This window comes from Camarhynchus parvulus, chromosome 2 (assembly GCF_901933205.1).
Source record: "Camarhynchus parvulus chromosome 2, STF_HiC, whole genome shotgun sequence".
NCBI lineage: Eukaryota > Metazoa > Chordata > Aves > Passeriformes > Thraupidae > Camarhynchus > Camarhynchus parvulus.
In genome coordinates, this window is record NC_044572.1 from 142,378,799 (window position 1) to 142,403,714 (window position 24,916).

The 24,916-nt window shown below is 47.0% G+C and overlaps 1 protein-coding gene across 5 annotated transcripts in view; it reads right to left on the reverse strand.

Moving 5' to 3' along the window:
* The window catches only part of FAM49B (family with sequence similarity 49 member B), a 96,981-nt gene extending 72,478 nt beyond the window's left edge, over window positions 1-24,503 (reverse strand). For 3 of the 5 annotated variants that reach the window (XM_030965853.1, XM_030965886.1, XM_030965878.1), the window contains exon 1: window positions 3,400-3,550. The gene's annotated coding sequence lies outside the window, so the exon portion shown is untranslated. Of the gene's footprint in view, window positions 1-3,023; window positions 3,051-3,399; window positions 3,551-24,384 lie in introns of those variants that run through there. The other 2 variants (XM_030965861.1, XM_030965870.1) reach the window with 2 other exon arrangements.
* Window positions 24,504-24,916: the final 413 nt, after the last annotated feature.

Sequence of the window (24,916 nt, forward strand, 5' to 3'; positions counted from 1 at the left end):
CTGCCAGCTGCAGCAGCCAACTTGTGGCACTCGAGAGAACATTCCTGAATCACAGATGGGGAAACTGAGGTGATTTTATATGAGATCCTGAAATTAAACGCAATCAAGTAAGTCCCTGTCTTTGTAAACATGGAGAGAAATGCAGATTTCTCTGTATTGGGTAGAGGTGTTAAATTTTCCACGATCACAAGGAAGAAAATACTGATACTTAGTAAAGTTTATATAGCCAAAGATTAATAACACAGGAAAATTTAAGTAAATGGATGGTCTTCTTGCACACCTCTTAAAGTGCTCTTGATATATGCAAACAAATGGGAGTAGAAAAAACATCGAATGGTACAAGTGGCCAACATTAACAGCTGGAAAACTATTTGAAATAATTCTTACCCTGCCTAACTGATGCACATATTTCAGGTGCCACAGCTGGTATGCAGGGCCAAGGCTTCAGGATTCCCAGCACTCAATGCTTTCCAACACAAGCAGAGCTGCCTTCATATCCCCAGTCCCCACACTCCCATCACCTCTGAAGCCATGCTGACAGACTGGAGGGATTCAGCTGGACCAAAATGACCACCAGGATGACTCTCTGCATCCTGGTTCTAAGCACAGGAGTTGGCGCTGACATTCAAGCCTTGTGTGGATTAAGCACATATATTCACATGAGCTGCATGCCTTGCCTGTAGCACATTTGCTTGACAGCTGATAATCCATGAGATGCAGTTTGACAACACTTAAAATATTTCAGCTTTGAAGATGCATTTTCAAACATTTTTACGATTAATGTGTCTCATAAAACTGATTTGTAATGTATTCAGGGTAGCTAACATTAACTTAACTAACAGGAGTCATTCTTCTCAACTTAAGCCCATCTACATCAATGGCAGAAACTCTTGGTATCATTAAAGAGAACAAGCCTGTAGGTGGGACAGGCAAAGGTGACAACCTTGACTTGCACTAGTGCCATCATTTCCTAAAAAACATCAACCAAATGAACTACAACAGCCACACACAAACCTGCTTAAAAAACAAATCCAACTCCTTGCACACAGGCTTTAATTTTGCCTGTCTCTACTACATCAAGACATGCATTGGTTCCATCTATGCCCCCAGCTGGCAGGCAGGAACAAGAAAAAGGGGACTGCAGGCTGTTTGTGTGTCTGTATTCTCCAAGATACACAGCGAGAGGAAAAAAAAATCTGCATTTATGCTTACCATGCCAAGGCAGCTGCAGAAATCCAAAGTGGCCCCTACATATGTTTTTCCAAATGACAGAGACAATTTCTGTTACTGTATTACTCAATAATTCAGTAGTTTGCAATACAAATATTCCCTGCCCTTCTGTCTCTTTACAGTATTAATTCCAAGTGTTTAGTAAGCAGTGTTAGAGGTCTGGTGACAGATACCTTAAGGTGCCCCCGTAAGTGTCTTTAAATACTGCATTCAATTAATTTAACAATCGATTCTTTTGGAAATATATATAACTACTGGTACACAATAAAAAATGGATTCCTTTTTTCTCTTTATCAAGAGAAAGACTCACAAAAAACCCAGATAAAGGGACAGGATAGTTTTGTATGCAAGAAGAGAACTGGCTGACACCAGGTTTCCACAGCCAGAGCAGGGAAGGTTGTCACAGGAAGAGGCAGGGACTTTCAGAAGACAAACTCTTCTATAACCTGTCCCCTCAGGTGGCCCCAGCTAAACTGCAAACAAGGAAGAAAATCTAGAGCACCTGATGACAAATGGAAGTTGTATAACAGATGGGATCAAATTCATTCCTCACTTTCATATAATCATGGTACTTCTTGACAGGGATACTTTAGAACAATCCCGGGATCACTTCTTCCACAGCCCCTACTCTCAGACAGCCAATATATGCAATAACAAATCTGACAGTCTGACTGGGATAAAAAGCTATCTTCTCTCCTACTCAAAGCTTCTGTTTCAACAATAGAGCACTCTCTGTATGCCAGGCAAAAAACAATCCAACTTCATGTAACAGCAGTATCTTATTCATGTGGTTTAGGATTTTGCTGTTAAGCTTGCCACACAGAACCAAAGATATATTCTGCAAAACAACACACCTTGCTGAACAAAGATATTTGTCAGGGGGAAGCTTTTAAGTTTGAGCCCATGTTCCAACCTTGACAACAGTAATCACAGGCTGCCCAACACACACCCTACAACAGAAAATGCTGATTAACTAAAAGCTGTATTTAAAGTCCAAGCACAAAGAAAGAAAGTTCTACGTCAGTGAGGGGGGAGAGAATTTGAGCAAAAGAGACTTTGTAATTTTTACCACTACAAACAGTAATAAGGAAGAACCCAGATTATCAGATCAATCTAGAAAATGTTTTACTGGTTTGAAGATTAACATACATACTAATGTACACTTGTATTTCCATACTATGTTACCAGAAACTCAGAATGACAGATTTTACATGTTAGCAATACTCCACTATCACAGCAGTATGACAGCTGTCACACTGTTGCTGACATTTGGATCCAGGATCCTGATGCTATGGAACAGATAGAGAAAAAAAACTTCAAAAACCTTCATAACACACAGTCTCTTGCTTTCTTCAGAGTCTCAAATGTTTCTGTGAATAAACTTCTTGTATTTTTTTACCAAGTGAGATATGACACCAGATTAAAAAGTAACAAAAAATTAAGTTGCAGGCATCCTTATCATTGAATTACATGAGAGAAAATTATAATGGAATTAAATTTTGATTTTATCGGCTATATAATGAATAGGTTAGAAACAACACTCTCTTGTTACAGACTCCAAATTCACCTTAACCCCACCTGGAATTAGAGCCCCAGCATCACAGCGCTGCACACAAACCTGCAGGATACACCTTAACCATGACAAATTTGGCACTGCATTCCAAATCCCTGGATTCCGCTTAACCCGCTGCATGTTCAGCCGCACTCGCAAGGACTGCAGATATCCCTCCAGGAGCTCTCCCCTCCCGTTATCCATGAACACTGTCACTCCACCCCGCATCCCGCGGCACTACCTGCATCCCGGGGAGCCGCCCGCACCCGCACCGGGCGCAAACCAGACCCTGTGCCCGCCACGGGGAGCAGGAGCCGCCGGGGAAGCCCAGGGCAGGGCGGCCGGTCGCCGGTGACCCGCGTGGCTCCCCGGCGAGGGAGCAGCGGCCGCCGCTTCCCCCGCGCCCCGGGGCCCCTCCGCGGCGTGCGGGGGGAAGCGGCCGCGGGACGGGAGAAGTTGCGAAGCGCTGAGGGAGCGGGGAGAGCAACAGCTGGAGCCGGGCGGGGAGCGGGGGCCCCGCGGGAACGGGGCGGGGGTCGCGCCGCCGGCGCCGAGGGAACGCGAGGGATGCAGCGGCGAGCGCCCCGCCCGGCCCCTCCCGCCCTCCCGGCACTCACCGAGCCGCCCCGCGCGCGGCGATGCGGGACCGGGATCCGGAGCGGGACCGGGATCGGGAGCGGAGACGGAGCCGCCGCCTCCCCGCTCGGCCGGAGCAGCGACGGAGCGGCGCGCGCGGGCGGCGGGAGCGCGCCGGGAGCGCGCGCGGGCAGCGGGAGCGCGCGCGGGGAGGGGGGAGCGGGGGGGGGGGGGGAAGCGGGCGCACAGCACCGCGGGCACCGGCCGTGCGGGCGGGCGTGCGCTGACCCGGATGTACCGGGGGGGGGGCGGCCAGCAGCAGGTGACTGCGCAAGCGCGCCCGGCCGCCGGCGCACTGCGCATGCACCTGCTTCGACTCCCAGTGTCTCGGGCACGGGCGGGGGAGCGAAAGAGAGGCGGGCGGGCGAGGCGGCGAGTGGGGCAGCCCCTTAAAGGGGCCGCGGTGCTCCCGCAGCCCCAGGCACAGCTCATTAACTCACTCCATCAGCGTTAGCCATCGGTGCTTGAGCCAACTGTGTGGGTCCGGGGCTTTTCTAGGGCCGGGCTAGGGGATTGAAGTGTCTGCAGTTGGCAGAGCCAGGTTGGGAAGGGAGATGGGGTGCTCCTTGTCTGGGAAAAGCGGGGCTGCTGGCTTAAAGCCGTTCAGAAATGTCTTCCAAGGTGGATCAAAGCACAAATAAAGAAATAATTTAAAAAAATGTGGAAAGTTCCATCCCTCAGTGAGCAGTGCCAGAACCCCATACCATTGCACTCAGGCTGATCCTGGGATGCTTTCCACCTCCATCTCCCCAAAAATGCAAAAGACATACAAAATATGTTGAAAAATCACAAAACCCCCACATGGTGTTATGGGGACATTTACCCTGGAGAAAAGGAGCCTCAGGGCGTACCTTAGGGCTTTCTACAGCTCCCTAACAGAAGGCTGTCACCAGGTGGGGGTCGGTCTCTTCTCCCAAGTGACAAGACAGGACAAGAGGAAATGGCCTCAAGTGTCACCAGGGAAGGTTTAGATTGGATATTCAAGAAGAAAAATCCTCTTAGAAAGGGTTGTCAAGCGTTGGAACAGGCTGCCCATAAAAGTTGTGGAGTTGCCATCACTGGAGGAGTTTAATATAGACGTAAATGTGGCACTTGGGGTTGTGGTTTAGTGGTGACTTTGCTATGGGTTTATGAATGGGCTCAATGATCTGAAAGGTCTTCTCCAGCATAAATGATTCCAAAAGACTCCAAACACAAAAACATATTTTAAGCACATCCCATGGACTTAATTATGGGCTTTCTGTGCCCATAATTTGGGCAGGATTTGGGCTCAATCTTCCTTGTGGGTCTCTTCCAACTTGGCATATTCTATGATTCTCTGATTTTATGAAGGTTTCACCTTCTATATCACACCCTGGATTTTGGTATCCTCACACAGGGACAAAGCACACCCTGAACTGCTTCTCCTGCTGTGCATAAATTTGCCAAAGCAGAGGGATTGCACAAACACCTTGTTTCAGGGCTTGCTGCTTTAGTAAAATTCCACATAGACCTACTTAGAAAGAAAAAAATTAAAAGTTCTGCTGGTTTTGTTTTGCCTTTGTTTTGGTTGTGGTTTTTTTTGTTTTGTTTTGTTTTGTTTTGTGTTTTCTTAAAGTAATCTGGAATCTAGACAATGCTTTTCTAAATTTTGCCATGAAGTCTCCCCTGGCCTTCTCACTGAGCTGTTCTGACACCACGGGCAGTTCACAGCTCGTTCAGTGAGGCTGCACCGGGAGTGGTTCAGAGACCCAGCAGCAGCCAGGGCAGTGCAAAACCTGCACCCTCCAATAGTAAAACATGATCAACACAGCTCTAATCAAAGGGTATTTCTCAGTCTGGAAGAGACAAACCAACCACCTCACAGTCCAACCACTTCTACTAGTTCCTCTTCAGAAGCCTGATAGCAGTTTGTTAAGTGCCAAATATTAGTGAGTATCAGGTACCCCTAAGCCCACTGAGGAAGCACAGAAATGGAAAATAGCTCAGAGATTTATTTATATGTCAATGTATTTCTCTTATTATTATCATACCTATGTATATGTTGACTTAACCTGATAAACTTAGTTTGTCTTTAACTTATTAGGATTCAAGATATATGGATCGACTATAATAACTTCAAAGTATTCTAACTAAAAGAGTATCCTGGGATATGAAGGAAGCTATTTGTGAGTATAGTTCAGCTGCAAAACCTGTTTGGTGAACTCAAAGGAAATCACCACACTTGAGTTTTGGTCCTTGGGTAGCAGTCAGGCAAGACCAGGGCTGGTGCACCACATACCTTCACCTAAGCAGGGAGAAGGGAGTGCTCAGACAAGCTCTGGAGGCTCTGAGAGGTTTGTACAGGCTGGAGCAAACAGAGGAGATGTTGAAGGAGATATGAAAAAAGATTTTCACAGCAGCACCTTTAGCAGAATGATGGAAGTTCCAGTTCTGCTGCATGCAATTTGTGTAGTGGCTGAACAAATGCTTGACATGGCTTTTCACTTCTGCCACAGAAAGGATTTTTTTGCAGTGGATACAAATTTTGAGGTGTGAATTGATGCACACTCCTTCCTGAGATGAGGCACCACATCCTCATCTTCTCTAAAGTCTACAGGGCTTTACAGGTCTGTGTACCAGGCAGAACTGCATTCAGGGGAAGCAGGATTGTGCTCTGAGTTAATGTTGGACTCGTTACCATTTGGGCTTAATAGAAACCAGGGGTCTCACCTGTCATACTATAGAGCTTTGTCCTTCTGCACAGAACTGAAGAGCTACACAAAACCAGCCTCAGGGATGAGCAGTTGTTGTTGCTCATAACATTATAAAGCACTTGGGGCTTGGCAGGGTGCGGTTAGACAAAGAAAATTTCCTACTGAAACCATGAGCAGGTTTATCATAATATATAGTCCTCAGTGTTCTCCAAAATTGTAAGATACCTTTGATTTGGATCTCACATCTTTCACAAGTACAAGAATGCCCAGATGCTGAGCGTCACTGATGCTTTAACAGCAGTTGCACGCTAAGACATCCACATCCCACATAATAATTGAAGCATAAAAAATCATTGAACACTGTAGAAAATGCTGCATGACTAAAAAACCCAGCAATTTTCTATTTGTTCTGCCTTCACTTTTAATTTCTTAATTGCTTCTTCTGAATGCAAAATTATTTTACCAGGTTATCACTGCAATAAATATTAAAACTCTCCCCAAAAAAACAAACCCCCAAAACAACAACAATAAAACAGAATTAAAGACTATATTTTTTGGTTAGTATCATAGAATAAAAGAGTGGTAACAGAACATAACTGTTCCTATTCTGCTAAATGCCTGAGGATTTTGTTAGTTGGTACCAGGTAGGTATATCTGACAGGAAAGAAAACAGGTCAGAGCATTTTCATTAAGAAGAGATTAATAAGCTCTAAAATTACTCTTGGATGTATATGTATTGCATATATGTGTGTATATACCAGTGACAAAAGATGACTTGACTTTATATACTGATGGCCAGATGGATAAATAAAGCCACAGGAGCAAAGCTGCCCTTAGGTGCCATGCACTGTTGGAATACTTGGGTTGCTTTTCAACCTAATGGTAGCCTAGGGGAGAGAGTCCAAAGGGAAAAAGAAGTGACCATCACCCTGGCCATGTATACTCAGCAGGGACAATAGAGTGCCCTGACCACTGACAGCAGCCCTGTTTGTTCTGGGGGGGAGGACAGCAATAGCTCTTCCATTACATGGATGAAAATAGAAAGTAAACATCCTATGGCTAAAGATTATTCTTTTAAAGAAATGGTTAAAGATGAAACTTCTTATGGAAAATGTGAAGAATGGAAGAAATGCAGCTTTGCAGGGCTCCCTTGTTACACGGTTGTGGCTCATAGCACCTTTCAGTTCAGATAAAACCAGCGTCAGGTTTTGCCCTCCCCTGCCCAGATTTCCCTACATTCTCAAGTGGCACAGTAGTAGATGAGAGAGTGCAGAGGCAGTCACATTTATACCACACAGTCCTCCAGGGCTTTCACTTAGATAGTACAAATCCTCTGATATGAATGTCACTCTTCAGAATATAAACAGTTGTAACAAAATGTGAATGATCTACATAAATTTCCAGAAATGCAGACAAAACAAAAAGCCAAGGTCAAATCACTTCATAAGGATCCCTGAAGTGCTTCCAGATATTGTCATGCCAGAGTTAGAATGTTTTACACTTGCATGGACACAGGCACTCACAATCTCAGGATGCCTCCCCCCTCCACCTCAAAAAAAGGTCATTTTGATATTTGGGTGGCAAGTGGGAAAACTGAAATGCTTCTGGAGTTCAATCTTTTTACGCTGACAGACCTGGTGAAATCCTGTCATTTCCTCATGCTATGCCCCAGTCACTTCACGTGACTAATTGCATCAGTCATCTCCTCTTTTGCCATTACAAGGTCCAAGATTATTTCAGAGTTTGCTCATCTGGTGATGCAGTTGCTCCCTACAAACGATCAGCATGGCCCCTTCATGTGGGGAACCTCAGCTAAAACACACAGCATGCTCTCAATTAATGAACACTTCTTTAAGTCAAATAACACAGGAAGGTTCAGTGCCATGTCAGTTGGATCGTGATCAAGAATAATGGAGATTTTACAAAATAAAGCTCTTTTTTTTTCCCACATTCTCACATTTTGCTGCCTTACCTCAAAAATATAGCTCACCTATATGAGAGACAGGGAAGAAAAAAGAAAGAAAAAAGAGAAAATGTCAGGTGTTAAGCCTGCATTAAAAGAAGATTACAGACCAGTAAGCATAGAGGAAGGTGGAAAGAGGAACTGCAGCTATTTTAATCATGTTTTATCTCTACTGGAAAATAGAAAGATAAATTAGAGTAGTAGACCTGCTGCAGAATAGAGCAGAACACAGTATTAGATTCTGAGATCTTTAAGCTGCTTATAAAAGTTTGTGAAATACATAATTTCTTCAGTGATCTCACTTGGACTCCATTGCACTGACAAGCCTTTGAGGGGCTGCAGTGGTGAACCTATGCTGGTAGCACACAGGCAAGGGAAGAGGCCTGCAAAGCAACTGAGATAATCCAGCATCACCAAGTTTAGGAGGTCATGGCCACAGACTGCACTTTTGAACTTACAGCAGTCAGTGGAGGAAAAGCCCCAGAAGCACCTGTGTGTCTGTGCTTGGGGAGTGGAAAAGCTGTGATCACCTCAGCCGGTGCTGGGCCATCACCTTTGCTCATTTGAGAGGTGCCTTTGTCCAGCAAAACTCCTAAATGTCACTGTAAACTCCTAAATGTTGCTGTATTTATTCACTCTGAGTAGCAGTCAGTGCTACTTAAAAGTGAGGGCTTCACCAAGTCAGAGGAGGCTGCAAATCAGGTGGTGTTGAGTGGCAGAGTTTCACTTGACTTCCCTTTAGTCCCAGTCAAGCCAGTTTATTAAACAAAGTAAACCCCCAGGGCCACAGGAGGAAATAAAATATATATCTGAACTGGAACTTTCTCACAAACATTATCTTTTCTTTTTCTTCTCTTCTCCACAGAATTTTTCAGATCAGCAGCATAATAGTATTCAGTTAATGGACAGAATCAATGTTCCAGAGAACAGGGAAGACAATGTCCCAGAGAGTTAGACTGTCTCATGACTCTCTGGAAGAGAACCCAGTTTTTTGGTTTGGTTTGATTTGGGAGTTTTTGACGCAGTTGTGCTTCCCTGATGGAAACAAATATTCATTGATCTCATTGAGATTTCTGCCTACCTCAGGAGCATGAGACTGGTATTTTACTTTGATCCCATCCTTTGACGTGATGTAATCATTGCAGGGATTTTGTTTATTGGTGGGTGGTTTTTTTCTTTTTCCCCAAAGTGCTTAATCCATTTGTTATTAGAAGCCCTCAGAACAGCATTTGGCTCATAAGTGATTTTGGGGCTGTGTCTAGGTGTTACCAGGGGATGTTGTCAAGAGACCATTTCACTTTGCCTCAGCTGTTTCCTCTGCTACAGCTGTTCTTAGTTTCCTCTTCACATCACAGGGGAAGTTGCAATCTTCTGTTGGGGAAATAGGTAACTTAATGAAAGCACCTCAGGGAAGGGCTCTGCAGAGCATCAATCTCAGGGGACAATTACAAAATTCAGTGAGTAAACGTGAACTTCATGGAACAACAGCGTTAGGCACTGCTGGGTAAGACAAGAGCAAGGACAGTATCTAAGGCTGTGCCCCATAGGATTGTTCCTTGAGCTCCAGTGGCACAACCACGAGCTGAGGGGCTCAGCACCTCACAGCACTGCAGTGTCACTGGTGCTGCTGTTCGGCCCTTGTACCACTATTTCAGTTTGAAAGGACCTGACTGTTTGGTCCCCTCTGAAAACTAGAATTCAATTTAGTAAATCAAAACCTCAACTGGTTCTGCAGCATTCACTTGAACTTCTATAAACCAAATTTATCTTTGTGTGTGATCTAAGTGATATTGAGTACAAGCTTACTGAATAATGAGAGAAAAAATAGACAATGATTTGGTTACTAGCTCACCAACTACATCTACCTCTTTAAAATTACATTCTTTTGATGCAGTCATCTGTTGTTTACCTTTATACTTCTGCCTTCTTGCAATGCTATCAATATGCTCCAAAGGGCAGCAGACATTAAATTCATTTTAGTGTACCAAATTGCTGACTGTAAAGAACTTTGAAGAAACCCTTTTCTCATCAGTACACACATTTTCTTGTAGGTTCTCCCATGACCTCATATGCAGTGGTTAGGTAGCACTCTTTTTCTGTAGGATAAAAAATTCCCATCACCCATCACCCTCATAGTAGGCATGTTTGGGTTATGAAGCAAAATCTTTGAGCACAATCATTTTAAGATGCCTGGGCAGCTCGAGGGACAGAAATAGAGTCCTTACTGGTCCCACAGGCACAAGTCCCTCTAGCTGCAAGGAAGAGTTTGCTAGCAGAGGAAATGGAAAGCCAGGACTTTCCTGTGCTGTAATCTGTGAGAGACAGACTGGGTGCAGATGAACACTTCGATGAAACAAAGCAGTTAGGCAGGCACTTAAACACTTCCTCTGCTGAGGAACTGCAACACTGCACACCAGACGTCTTTCTCTTCCTTTTTCCTGAGCAGGAATATGGCACCTAGGGCTAAATATAGCACCAGATACAGCTGTTTAATATTCAGTTAGCAAGAAAAGACAGTAAAGCTTGTATTGCACATTGTAATTGCTTAAACTTATTCTGAGTTTTCCCAATTGATTAAAAGATAATATTTTAATGTCCAGCTGATAAACCCCATGCATGAGCTGGGAAACCTTCTGTGCCTGTTTATAGCAATCTGGATCCAGTCCCGTCTGAGACATCTGGGTTCCTGGAGTCACAGCTTAGGTACCTATTATGTTAATGATCAGACTAGACAGCTTTCCCCATGACCACACCACCTCTGCAGGATTGCATCACAAACCAGCAGGACTTTTTAAATACATGCTCATATTCTCCCGATTCTAAATTATTCCTGCCTCAGGCAGTGAACAAGCTAAAAACCTGAAAGAAGCAAAACAGCCTTCTCTTGTGAGGTACTAGGCTGTAACTCTGAAGCTTAGACCATATTTCTGACCTTAGACTTCTTGTATGACTTTAAGCAAGAAGGCTACGAAGCTTGGCAGTGGTACCTCCCATTCTGAAAACTTCTAAGTGCCTAAAATGAGGCCATTAAACTTCAGTAATTTCATATGCAAAAAGCTAAATTGGAAATATTTGTACAATGCCTTAAAAACCCACTGGTGCAATTCTTGCTCTTAGCAGCTTGAAGACTAAGCTGTAGATGAGAGGAAAACACAAATGCTGAGATCTGCTGTACACACTGGCTTTCTACAACCAAGCTAGTCCTAAACCAACAAACCTGGGCACAAAAGCTGGAGCAGCACAGTGTCTCGCACAGTAATGTGTTATGCAGTGAGGCTGATCACTTGGAGCTGTTTTCCAGCTTGCCTGTGAGCCCCTGGCCTACGACAGGTGGCCATTCTTCCTGTCCCAGGACACACAGCCTGCACTACCCTGGAAATCAGGTCTGTGGTGCTGGACACCCAACAGCACGTGTATACTGCCCAGTCAGCCTGCTTGGGTCATCTCCTGCCTGCCCGGCAAGATGTAAGAGAGACACTGGGGGAGCTGCAGTAGAAGCACTGGGAACTTAGCAGAGAAGGAGGGAGCTGGAAACAGGGAGGAGCTGAGAAGTTTTGCACTGTAAAAGATCCAGTGGGAAATGCAGGGCACACAGAATGCAAATCAGGAAAAAATTACAATTCATTAGTTACAGTGTTCACAGGACTCTATTTTTCAATTATATTTTCTTCTCTTCTAAAAAAAGACAAATGGTACCTGCTCCTTCATGCTCCCATTATGTTGCCATTATTATTTTAATCTTAATTGTTTATCAGTTGAATTTTACTTTAAAAGGCTGGTAGGGGCAAATGTAGAGAATACAAAATTTCTGTGGTTTGCTCAAAGACCAGTTTAAGCAGGGATGTGAGAGGGCCTGGGGAACCATGTGAGAGCAAGGAGAGGCATAAGGGCAGTGAGCCAGTCATAAGTGTGCATGCTTCTAAATGGTTTTAATGGGGTCACTTCTGTCCTAAGGCACAACATGCTGCTGCTTGGATGACAGACTCTGCCCCTGAGCTTGTGAAAGGTTTTGCAGCTGAGTGTGACAAGCCTGGGTTTAGTGCAGAGGGGGCTGCACTCAGGACTTGAATGTGGCCAGATGGCAAAGAGGGGCACGTGTGCCCACTGGAAGACTGCATGGCTACCAAGAAATAAGGCAGAGAGTAGGAGAACACAGTGCAGAAAAAGACCTCATGTCATATTGGGACTTGGACAAAGGTTTCAGAAGAAGTGGGTGGTTTGGGAAACACTGCAAAGGAACAACATTACAATATAATGTCTGTCAGTGAAAAGGAATGGCTGCAGGTTTATTCTGTGATAGACATTGAAATTGTTCAGTGCAGAATGTTTTAAAACCTTCCTCATTCTCATTAGTACAGCTAATCACCCAGTGATTGTTTTCTCTTTTCCATGTCATGTTCTTCTGTTATTGCAGAGAAATAGAAAATATACTTTTAAATTAAGAAATTGTAAATAAACAACATGGGGTGATCCAAACATGTAACAATTTATAACTCTCCTCATTTAGCACCTTTCTTACAAAAGTGTTTGTCCAATACTGTTCCTCTACGGGAGCGTAGAGACACTTCTGTCCATCCCTGCCACGAGAATATTGCAGGCAGATGTAGGAGGATTTTGTTAGAATTAATCACTGATCACCTTCTTCTAAAGGCTTTATTCTATTCTAAAAGGGGGTGAGGGAAAAGTACACAAGTACATATAACAACCCAGAGCTTTAGGATAAAAGAAGTAAAATTGATAATATGAGTTTCTCCCTCAGGAAGGAAAAAATACAGGCATTTACTAATCAAAAAGGGGTGGGTTTGTTTTTTGTTTGCTTGTTTGCTTTTGCCAATCTTTAAAAATGCTTAATACATTGCTTGTGGGCTTCATGTTTCACTTTAATGCAGAGTTAACCCTTGAAATTCATTAATTGACTTTATGTTGCATTAAATGCTGCAATCAATTCAGTCTCAATATTATACACTTTTATCTCTGCTCTAAAAAAAAGCTCTATTAGCTTTGCTTGGCTCAAAACCAATACAGTGAACTACCCTTAATTATTAATAATCTGTTTCCCCTTCAATAAAACTTTTTGAACCTTTACTACAGTAGGATGATATATTTATTTGGGGTGTAGGGTTCAGAGCAATACAGTGCACTCTCTCTGGGAAAGGATCCAAAAATAACTATCTACTTGATATCAACCCAAGGTATTTCCTAAGGGAATGGGAGTATCATTTCAGGGCAGATCATCAGTGGTTTAGGGGAATTAGACAAATTTGTGTCTGGGGAACAGATGCCTCAGGGTTTGTAAATCTGTGAGAGAACCTTTCCCCTCTCGGTCACCAGTTCAGGTCCATCCAGCACAGCAGTGGCTGGAAGCTATTAAACATCTAATGAACTTCTGGGGCCTCCTGAAACAGGGAGTGGGATTCCTAACAGACACTTGCTAACATCTTGGAGCCGCTCCTACCCAAGCTGCAGCCTCAACAGCAATACACAGACACAGAAACTGGGAATAAGCATGATGGAGTGAAGAACATTTCATCTGCTAAATGCAGTAAGCAGGCTGCTTCTGGGCTGGCAATCCAGCTTTAGGTTTACTGCTGGCACTTTCTTGTTCTTTAAAAGAAAGAAAATTATGTATTATAAAGCACTGTGTTATGTAATCTTTCCTCACAAATGCCATCAGAAGGACCCAGAAACCTTACAAACCCACACTTGCAATGTCTCAGGCCTTGGAGAAGATAAAGGAGTAAAGAAAGATTTGTTTTCATACTTAGAGGCCAGTTCTGGGAGTCCTGGGACTCTTGAACTGCTACATGCTGCACATCCAGCTTTGGGCAGGTCTGCTAGGAGAAAGAGGAGACAAATGCTGAGCATTACAACCACAAACCACAGCTGTTGATGGGAATTGGCAGGAGACCAGAGAATGCTGGGAAGCATAGATGGCCTGCAGCAGAAGGTAGGGCTGAGCAGGGCTCTCTGGCACTTGAAGCTTTTTGATTCGTCTCCTGGTGCTTTTCCATCCTGGCATCTGGTTTCCGTGGCAGCGCAAGGGAGGGACAGTGTGGTGCAATTTTCTGGTATGTTCTCCTGGGCTATGCTGGCACTTCCTGGGGTAAACATGCCTCGCCTGAGGCTCAGCTTCACTGGGCCCCTGGCTTCAGAGGATTTGCAGTGCTTTAGTTTGCTGATAGCTCTGCCCAGTTGTCTCCGTATTTCATGTGAGGAGGGGGGGGTTGAGACTTGCCAACTGTCCTCTGTTCCCCCAGAACAGAGCCATGGTGAGGGCAGGGATGAGCTGTGGCAAAGCCCTGTCCATCATCAGAGCTGCTACCAGGACAGCATGTGAAGGGGCTCATAGCTCTGTGCTCTGGCTGGAGCCAGGCTTTGTGCCACAAGACCTTGCACGTACCCTGGTGCTCTCATTTCCTTGCACCCTTTTGAGTGGAAGATTTTCGGGGGTCTCTTTATCCACTCATATGTTACATGACTAAACTGTACCCAGCTTCTTAATAGTGCAGTAATTTAGGTTGCAAAGAGCATGCAAGTTAAATGTCTGAAAAAGGAGGAGGGAAAAAAAAAAGAGGAAGGTTTCTGTAATGGGATCTGCTGCTCACCCGTTTTTGTTAGCAGCATGTGCAGATCTTGCTATTCCGGTCCATTATATTCAACAGTCTTATACTCAGTGGCAGGTGAAATGTCATACCTCGGGGTAAATTTTCACTGCAGTAGGCAGAGAATTTGTCCTTTAAACACCCTTAGTATTAATGGGACATTGATCCAGCAATTTAAACTCCAAGAGATACAAATGTCTCATGTGGGACCATTTTCAAATGTGTTGACATTTTGATTCACAAAATAAGATACTTTTAGAAACAAATGCAAATTCATTTCATTCTAGATTTGAGGTCAGCTGGATACTGGAAGAGAAATGTGCAATGAATGTTTAGTATGCTTATCAACTATCTTTTAATCTCTGTACACTCAAGGGATAAAAATTACATCAGAGAGAGTAAGGACAATTTCTAAAGTTCTCTGTATTAACTAGTGTATCTTCCCATGGGGCTGGAACCTAAATTCACCTACTGCACTTGCAATATTAGTGTCTAAGGCAAAAGGAGGCTCTGGAACAAGGGACCAAATTTCAGTGACCTCTGAAAATATCTCTTTCACACAATCTGATATGCTTCCATCTCCAAAGAGTTCTGATCCTGCTGAGATCCACTGGGGAAATTGTCAGTGTTTTATTGATGTCAGTGAAATGTGCAGGATTGGACCCCAACAAAATAGTGCAGGAAAGAAAACAAAACAAAGTAAAAACATACCAAGAGGGGTAGCTTAGTTTGTTCCCAAGCCAATGTTCTGCCTGCTCTTCCAGCTCAGAAACTATTCAGCACATATGAGAAGGATGAGCTAAATAAATATTTAGAACACACCCACAACTGGCTGACAGAGAGAGCAGGTCAAACCTTGAGGGAACACAGCAAGGCCCGAATGTTGGTCTGGGCTCCATCCTGCAGAAGAGGGTAAAGCAGATATGGAGCAACTCTGGAGGAAGACCAGCTTGGCAAGTTGGTGGGTCAGAGCTGGGTGGGAACTACACCTCCTGCCCTTGGACCAAGGCTTGGGGGGCACTGCCATGGCTGCAGGCAGGGCACTGGGGGCAGAACCATGGCTCAGCTCCCTCCTGTCTCCCTGGACTTGAGCAGGTGCTGCAGCTCCCTTCAGAGGGGAGTGAAAGGGGATCTGCTCCCTGTGCTGAACCCCAGCAGGCAGGACCAGCAGGGGCTGGCTCTGGCTTCCCCCAGAAGCAAGGACACCTCTAACTGCCCCCCAAAGCTCTCCCAGCAGCAGGGCTGACGAGAGGCTGAGGCATGCAGGACACAGGGGCAGTAATGTGGGTGGGGTGTGTGCTGTTATTCCACAGGGGATTTCACAGGAAGCCCATGGCCCTCTCCAGTGGACTTAAGCATCCCCTGTTGCAGAAACCCCAGCTGGTGAATGTCACCTGACGGGGAACATGAGGACTCGTATCATCTCATGCATGAGGAACTCGGGGAGGAGAACAAACACAGGGGAAGTTCCTCACCAAAGTCCCCCTGCAGAGCAGCCTCTGCTCTTCCCCTTCCCCAGCAGGGCTGGTGCAGACAGGGTTGCAGTTCTGGGAGCCACTGTCCAGGGGAAGTTACACCAATTTGGGCACTGACTGAGAACACAACTTCCCTTGCAGACACTTGTACAGCAGTGCCCAACAGAGCTCACAGGAAGAGGAAAAGCCCAGACACTGTTCAACATGCAAATAACTATATTCAAGTCTATGAAAACTTCCAGGAACAGCTCCAAACCCATGCAGCACCAGGCAATGTGCTGATAGGGAATGACCTGTTTGGTGGCCTTGGATCAGATGGTCCTCTCCAAGGGCTCTGGATAAGTGCTTTAGCCTGCCAGACGGCTCGGCAGGCACTCAAGGTTATCAGGATCAGTCCTTTTCTGCGTGCTTGCTTGAACATAGTACTGTCCTTCTGGGCCCCTGCTCTCCTTTCTTGCTTCCTCAAACTGACTGGCATTGCAGGAGGAAGAATGTACTGTTCCTGTGCCAGCTATGTAATCTGGGAGCCCTGTGCAAAGCACGTGGGGTGACACAGTCCCCACACAGGAGGTCCTTTCCCACAGAACAAGAGTTCTGAGTACATCCACCAAGTGCTTCTCACACCAGGTAGTTTGGTTTTTTAAAAAAAAGACCAAACAGAACCTCACAAAGTTTGAAAGGCTTTTTTTTTTGGTATGAACAGCAGCTGCAGGTCCTAGGTGCATTTATACCTCAATGCATAAATGTATTTTAGAGGTGTTGTGATTCATGTCATGTCCAGACATACAGGGGGTAGCAGCAGACTTAGAATGGGTGCAAGTGGACCTAAAGCAGGTTTTGCTCATAAATGCAATTGTAGTAACACCAGTAACCAGGATGTATCAGCTGTGGATCCTCGGCACAAGAAGTCCTGGTATAAGATTTGCAACTTGGAGGCGCTCCTAAAACCATCTCCTTTCAAAGCAGTAATCCTGGGAAAGAAACATGGTCCCAGTCCTTAAATAGAGATGGGAGTGGCTTCTTCATTCATATTTGAGGGATTCCAGTAGGCCATTGCCAGTGATATCTGTGATACTCAGAGTGCACTGACAAGAGAACACTAACATGGACAGTAAATATTTCTTAATGCTTCAATGTAAGCAGGATGCCTGACAAACCCACTAAAGCACAGAAGATGGAATTTGGTCATCAGCAAGTCTTTCAGTGGGAGTTAGGATTCACAGGCAGGAGGACCTGCTCTCCTCAATTCTGGGATTGCCAAAAGAGTCTTGGGAATGGGGCTCCTAGTTTTTATCTATGATTTTTGTTGACTGATTCAGACAAACCACCATGGAAGCCCAAATCATCCCTAGAGCTTGCAGAGATACTCCCCATCACTCTATCCCTGTGTATCTGTCAAGACACAGAGTTGGTGGAACATAAATCATGCATCACATAGCTGTCCACTGCCAGGAGCATGCTGCTGCATGAGACCTGCAGAGACAGCTTCCAGTTGTGCCTCCATGGGATAGTTCAGAGGATGCATAACCCAGAGAAACAAGCCAAGTCCAGGCCTTCTGTGGCTTTTCCCATTTGGGGATGGTCCCTGTCCCTTGCCTGAAGCAGCCTGGGCACTTCACAAGCCTCCACTACAACACCTGCAGAGGTTTCAGGGCAGCGACAAGCCTGACACAGTCCAGCCCTCCCTGGTTTTGCACCATGCATGCTCTGGTTGGGAGCATGGTGCAAGGAGTGGGAATCCAGCCCTGCCACCCAGGGTGAAGCTCAGCAGCCACCTCTGACCACTGAGAGCCAAACCAGAGTCCTCTCTGGTGCTGTTACAGGAGGGAGGTCACCAGTTTCACCACACTGGAGCAATGCCAGCCCTTTGAGTAAACTTTTCAAAGCTGCACTAAGGCATTGCCTAATTTTGATTTCCAAGTGACCTCTGATTCCTCTGGATATGCTAAGGGGGAAAGAACATTCACTCCCAGGAGTTTGACTTAGGCAGTGGGCAAAGGGCCTAGCACAGCAGTTTCCAGGGAAGGAGGGGGAGAGGTGAAGGCTCTGGCTGTTCTCCATCCCTCAAACACATCACCCCACCAGTCTGCTGCACACTTTAGCTTGCACCAATAAACCTGTTTGCATGGGTCATGCTGCGAATGAAAACGACGCCAGGGTGTGAGATGAAAAATAGTCTGCAAAGAACCAAACCACCCGAGAGTTATTCTAGTGAGGTAAATAATTCAGCAACTGTTTTTTACTGCGGCCCTGTTAACAGAAACACAATTACAGAAGAGGAAAGTAAACCACAGCTGGGAAGAGAAAACAGGTGTCTTGGGGGCTCCTATCTCACTGAGGAAATGGTGGGTGGATCTGGGCCCCAGCATGGGACTCAGGCCACATCCAGGGCTCTGACCTCAGCACGATGCAGCCAAAGCTGCACTCACAGCATGAGCAAAGAAATTAAAGGAGTGTGGTAAAAATGCTCTGCCTGTTGCTAACACTTCACAGTGCTGAAAGTAGCACTCAGTATTGGCACAAGGTTAGTGGTATCTGCGCAGCTTTCTGCTAACTGGTGACTGAGCCCTGCGGGGAAGCGAAGCTGCAAGGACAGGAGTGGGACAAGGCGAAGGAAGTGTGAGCTGCAAACCTCTGCTTGCCTTGCTCAGAATGTTAATTCTCTGCTGGTTTGCACAGACACAGACAGGCCTGTTCCTACTAATTTTAGCCCTTACCTAATTTAAAACTATAGACATGCTATTTTCACCATGGTATTTTTTCCTCTTTTTAACAGGTTGTAAGCTGCCAGATGCACTCCTTGTGGTTAAGAAATTGGTGCTGTCCAAGGGGAGGTGAGAAACCTTTTGTTAAAAATAAAAGGCAGACGGAACAAAATTGCACATTAAAACTTGGAGCTATCACAAGTGCCACCTCAGCTGCCTGTGCTTCGCTGAGGGCCTCTGGCCAGGCTGCATTGTGGCCTGGAGATGCACCATCCTCAAACCTCAGAGGTCCCAGCCCAGCATGCCCAGCATGCCCAGCATGCCCAGCAGTCTCCCAGCTGTGCACACACAGAGGTTGTGCTGTGCCCCATCATGAGCACACACATAAAACCACCTGCACTCTCTACCTTCATTCCCTCCACCCATACAGCCACCCTGCTTACATGCTTTTGGTCCTGCTGCCCAAAAATACACCTGCACCCAGTCACTCTCCCTGCCACTGTGCCTTTCCCCTGACATGGACAAACACCTTCTCTTCTCTTTGTTCCTCCCCTCACACCTGGAACTGTCACCCATCTCCTGCAGAGGTGAATAGTAGATGAAGTGCTGAGGTAGATGAAGTGCTGAGCCTGCTCGCAGTGGGAGGCAACCCTGTGCTAGAAATGGGTGTGAAAAAGTGGTGAAATGAGGAAACATTTGTGAGAGGAAGTGAGTGGGTGGAGGGAAAAGTCTGGAGTGAACAAAAATCAACAAATAACACATTGAAACCTGAGCTCTGAGTGCTCATGGTGGGTAAAAGTACACTGACATAAACACAAAAAAAAAAAGAACACACAAATTACTACCAGAATGCAAGTATTCTATGCTAACATACACCTAATGTATGCTAGGGAACAAAGCACTGAAAATAAAAGGGAGGCTCAAAGTAAAGATGTCTTAAGATCTAATGCCTTAACAGCAGCACAGGTAGCTCCAGTGAGGGCAAGAAAGGGAGGCAGCAGATTATGCACATGCATTTTACTGGATCTAGGTTACTGGATCTCAAAGTCCAAATGGGTTAATGGTCTCACTAGCCAGACATGGATTTTAGCAGCTGTCAACAGACTGCATGCCCCTGTAAATTTTAATTTAGTATGTTCAAGTAAAGCATCTGAAGGATAATATTAAAAAAAAATCAAACAGCAATTTCTAGAACAATCAAAATGGAAGCCCAGCTCTGTTGTTTCTGATACAGCAGTAGTTTTTTAGTTAAGATTTCTCCCTGACAGATGTAGCCATGCAGGGACCTAGGAGTACAGTTCCCACTTTTTCAGCCTATTACATGTGCATTCCTGACCTGCAAACCTTTCCTTCCTTCTCCAGTCTTGCAGAGCAAGATTGACAGTGCTGTATTTTCAGCAGTACACCAAAAAAGATCTTGTTTTTTCTTCTTAAAGGACAACAAACTTGGCCCAAAGGGGCTGTACCAGAAGCCAGCCAGTTTTGCCCTGTGAGAATCAGCCCACGCAACCACAGCTCCCACTGGTGAGAAGTTATTCAGACAAGTCCCTCCTCTAACCACTCACCCAATGAGTTGGTTTCATCCAAGCTGCTGCCATGGCCATGGAGAATGAACAACAGACAGGTAAACAGCTATTATGGCATGCACAGAAATCTGTCCAGTTTTGGTTGCACCTCATTCCTTCCCACATGTTTCAAACCAGCCTGCTCCACAGGGATCCTCAGAAGAGGTTCCCTTCACACGTAGTAAGACTGCCCATACCATTTCTATATTTAAAAGAATAACAAAAGTGACCTGAGAGTTGTATTATTCCCAGATTTGTCAGTGGAGGAGCCCAAATGTACTGACTGGGCATGACACCTCTCCTCTGGGGCTATGGCGAGCGAGCTCCCTTGGAAAGCCGGCAGTGCATCCGTGCCACGGGTTACGATGATTGCTGCTGACAGGTTCTTCATGGTATCACAACAAATTAGGTCACAGATTAGATTTTCATAGCACAGATTACAACTTGTGTCTACATCTTTTTCTTAAATAGAGAGGGTTGTGGCCAGGAGGTTTGACCTCAAGATTGGGAACAAGGCAGATGCTTGGGATTGGGGGGGTCCTATTTCTCAGTTGAGACAAAGACTATCTTAGCAAGACTCAGATAAAATGCCTGGTTTTCTGCTGCAGTCAGAAGACTTGGGTTTTTTCCCTTTCTATCCAGCAAGCCTTTGAGAAATTAGTTTGTCCACTAGATACCCTGGGGTAGATCAATCACAGAGCATCGTTGCAAAACAGATAGCAAACCCAGCTCTAGAAAGAACTTTAGGGGAAATGAATTTTTATGATAGAAAAGCAGCTTGCACCACCTGAAAAACTGCTGGGAATGGAAACCAAAGCTACCTATTAGACTTATCCCACCTATTACCACAAGGTCACACATACACTCAGTTTGAGCATCTCTAGTGCAGAAAGACCTCAAGGGAATAAACTCATCTGTGTAGTATTTGTTTTAAAATATACCCAGCAAGGACAGTAATAGAACTCAAAGAAAAAAAAATCCAAGCTATATCAAGCTCCACACAGAGCAGCACAGAACAAAGGTTTCCAACAGCTGAGTAACTGCAGACACCATGCAAAGTGCTTCCTACCCACTGTGAGATACAGCCCTGCTGCAGATTTGAAAACCAGCTCCAGCAACTGTGTTCCAGCAGACTGTCAGGGCTGTGTTCTGCTCCCAGCCACCTCCTCCCTCAGAGCTGAGCTGCTGCAGGGGAGAGAAGGCTCCTGGGAGCCAGAGAGCTGGATTCAGCTCCCTGTGGAACCGTGCAGGTCTGCATGGGGGCAGTGATTCAGCTGATAAGCAGGCTTGCAGCCATGATAAGCACTAAATGAAAACCTAAACCAGACTATCAGGAGGACAGGTCTTGGACTGAACTAACCTCAGAGACAAGTCTTTCTAAGTCAGGGTAGAGAAAACAATGCAGGAATGACCTTCAGCTTACAGAAGCAGTCCTGATACCACAATGGAATCACCTTTGTGCTTGGGTAGCCCAGAGACCTGCACTGGTTCTCTATGGAGCCTCTGGAGCATGTACTTACTCAACCAGAGCAGGTCTGCTTATACCTGCTGCCAGACCAAACTCTAGTCCCTAGTCAAGCCCCTGAGGCTGTCTGCAGCCAGAGGACACAGGACACAGCCTGTCTTCCTGTTCCCAGGGCAGCAAGAGGAGCACATGAGGCTGTGCCTATCTGCAGGTTTAGACAGGCTGGTGCTCAGTACCCTCCCCTCAGCCCCACACCAGCCCAGCTGCCAGCGCTGCTGGCCTGAATCATCGCCTGTGCCTCCAGCTCCGAAACAATCTCGCACGTCACTTCAGCAGTTTTTCACAGGAAATATGCTTTTACTTTCAAAATACTCTGGGCCTTGTTCTCCTCCAACAAGCACAGGAAGTATCTCAAATACCAGTCTTTATTTTTGTGAGCCACTGCGTATCCTCTGATACCTTTGAGTACAAAGAAATAAGTAGGAGTTGAGAGTGGCTGTGCCTTTCCATGCTCAGAGGCAGTATTAATGTTTTTTAACTCCCCTCAGTGCATCATCCTCTCCCAGTGCTCCTGCTGGGCACACTCACATTTAGAGGCACAGAATGAGGCCTAACAATTTTTTCCTCAAGCCTGAGCTGTGCTGTGCCGATTATTGCAAATCCATCACACACACTCTTTGCTGAGCAGCCTGAACTATTGATCTCAGATAGAGAAAAGGATGCTCCGGACTTTATTGGAATTGTCTTTAAAAGTCCTGTTGGTACAACTGTTCTACTGGATGCTGACTGCTTCCTAGTGTCCCTGCAGAGCACTGCCTCAGACCTGCTCCAGAGCTCCTTCATGCCAGGGGCTCCTGCTGAGCCATGGAGGAAACCACATCACCCACCCTGGGAAAGCAAGCGGTGACAACTCTCAGAGAATGCACTGGTGAGGCCCCTGGCCTGAGCAGTGCTCCCAGAGAGCAAGAGCGAGCAGCAGGGAGGGACTGCTGTCTGCAGCAGCAGCTGAGAGCATCCTGCTGCCTGGACAGGCACAGGCTCCTGATCCCTGCTGAGCCGGGAACCCAGGAGGAGCCATGCAGCCAATGCTGCCTCTCTCTAAGGCAAGATGACCCTGAGCAAAGCCAAGCTCTGAAATGACCCAGGGTGTTTGTGTGCATCTGAGAGAGTCCTTCAGAGCACATGTAGGCACCATGAACACTCCCCAACTCCCCACAGCATCAGTTCTGTCCTCCTCAACATTAAACAGGCAGCAGCCATTGCCAACCTCGTTTTCAGTCAAGCTCTGAAACAAAGAGGACATTAAACTTCCACCAAAATCCCACATCTCTTCAAAGCACTTCTCAGTTTGGGGTGCAGATGCAGGGTTTTCTTTGTCTGAATTTTAAAAAAGGGCCTTTCTACTGTTTTAATTACATATCTAACAAAACACTGAATGAGCATCATCCTCATGGCTTTTTGGGTCTTAAATTAAAGAATGTACACATTTTTATGTATATGAAAAATGGTTATTAGGGATAAGAGTTCATTTTTAAATGGCAGAAGGGTAACTTTGCTCCAAACCATACAGCCAGGTAATCTTCACTGTTTAGGGGCTGCTCTGTGCTATTCTGCTTCAGCACTAACCCTTTTGAAACTCTACAGCTTGCTCAAGAGAGGGGTAGTTTTCACACAGTCACGATCACAACCACACCACCGTTCCTGCCCAGATGAGGAAGTACCAGATCCCCCAAAGCAGAAGTGCTCACCCTCTCACCAGCCAGTCCAGCACATTTCTGCCTGCTGGGTTGAACTTTTAGGCACAAGATTTGCATGAACAAGGACGCATGATAAGTCTTCGGCCTGGCACCCAGCATCTGGGAGCAGCCTCCATCTAACATGCTCGGCGCTGCTCCCAGCCCAGGACGGCCACACAGCACCCATGGCACACAGGACCGAGCCATGGCTTCCTCCTGAGGCCGGCCAGCCCGGCGTGTGCTGCTCGGCTTCCATCGGCACTGACTGGAGATGGTGTGGGCTGGTGTGAGGGCTGTGACAGCGCTCGCTGGATCTGCCAGGACCTCCCGAGCCCGGCCTGTCACCCCTCACACACAGGAGCAGATCCGCCTCGGCCCCTCCCGGCCTGGGCGGCCTCGCAGTCCCCGTGCCCGGGGGGAAGCAGAGCTCGGCCAGAGCTGCCTCCGGCCGCCCTGGTGCTTTCTCCGCGGCCCCACAGACACCCTGCCCGCGGGAGGCGGCCGGGAAGGCGCGGGGCTGCCCGGGCAGTGCTGAGCATCCTCTGCGGGGGCTGCGCCTTCCCGCCCGAGGATGGGGGACAGCGGGGCGGGGGCTGCCCCGGCTCCTTTCCCGTTCCTCTCCGCCCCGCGGCTCCCCACGGGCGCCCACCCCACGGCTCCGCTCAGGCTCCTCCCGGCTCCTCAGGCGATCCCCATCTCCCTCTCGCTCCCGCTGAGCCGCCCCTCGCCGCTGCCTCCGCGCCCCGCTCCGCCCGCCCGGGGGGCGCGGGCAGCCCTTACCTGGGCACGGGGCGCAGCCTCGTCCCTCCGGCTGCCGGCGGCGTCACGGCCGCAGGTTGTGGCTGCGGGCGGCGGTGCCGCATCGATATAAAAGGAAGCGGCGCGGGGGGAGGGAGAGGCGGCCCCGGCACCTTCGCCGCGCCCGGCCCCGATCCCCGGGCCCCTCACGAGCTCCCTCCCCGCCGCCCCAGGGCAGCGGCCGCGGCTCCTCCGGGCAGCCCCCGCGGGCCAGCGGCACTCACAGGGGGCTCACGCCCCCGGGCCGGGAGTGAAGGATGGGGACAGGTCAGAGCCTTGGCATCAGCCCCCACATCCATCCCGGGGAGCCAAGAGAGACCCTTCGTGAGGAGCCGATATGGCCCTGCCCTCACGGGCCGCACACACAGCACAGCCGAGCACGGGCGAGGCTCTGCAGCCATGGAAAGGGAGCAGGCACATGCCGGAGCACCTTGCAGGCTTCAAAGGTGTGTAACAAAACCCAGCCATCGCCACCAGCCTCCTAGCTGCAGGCTCTGCTGGAGCTGCCCTGGCC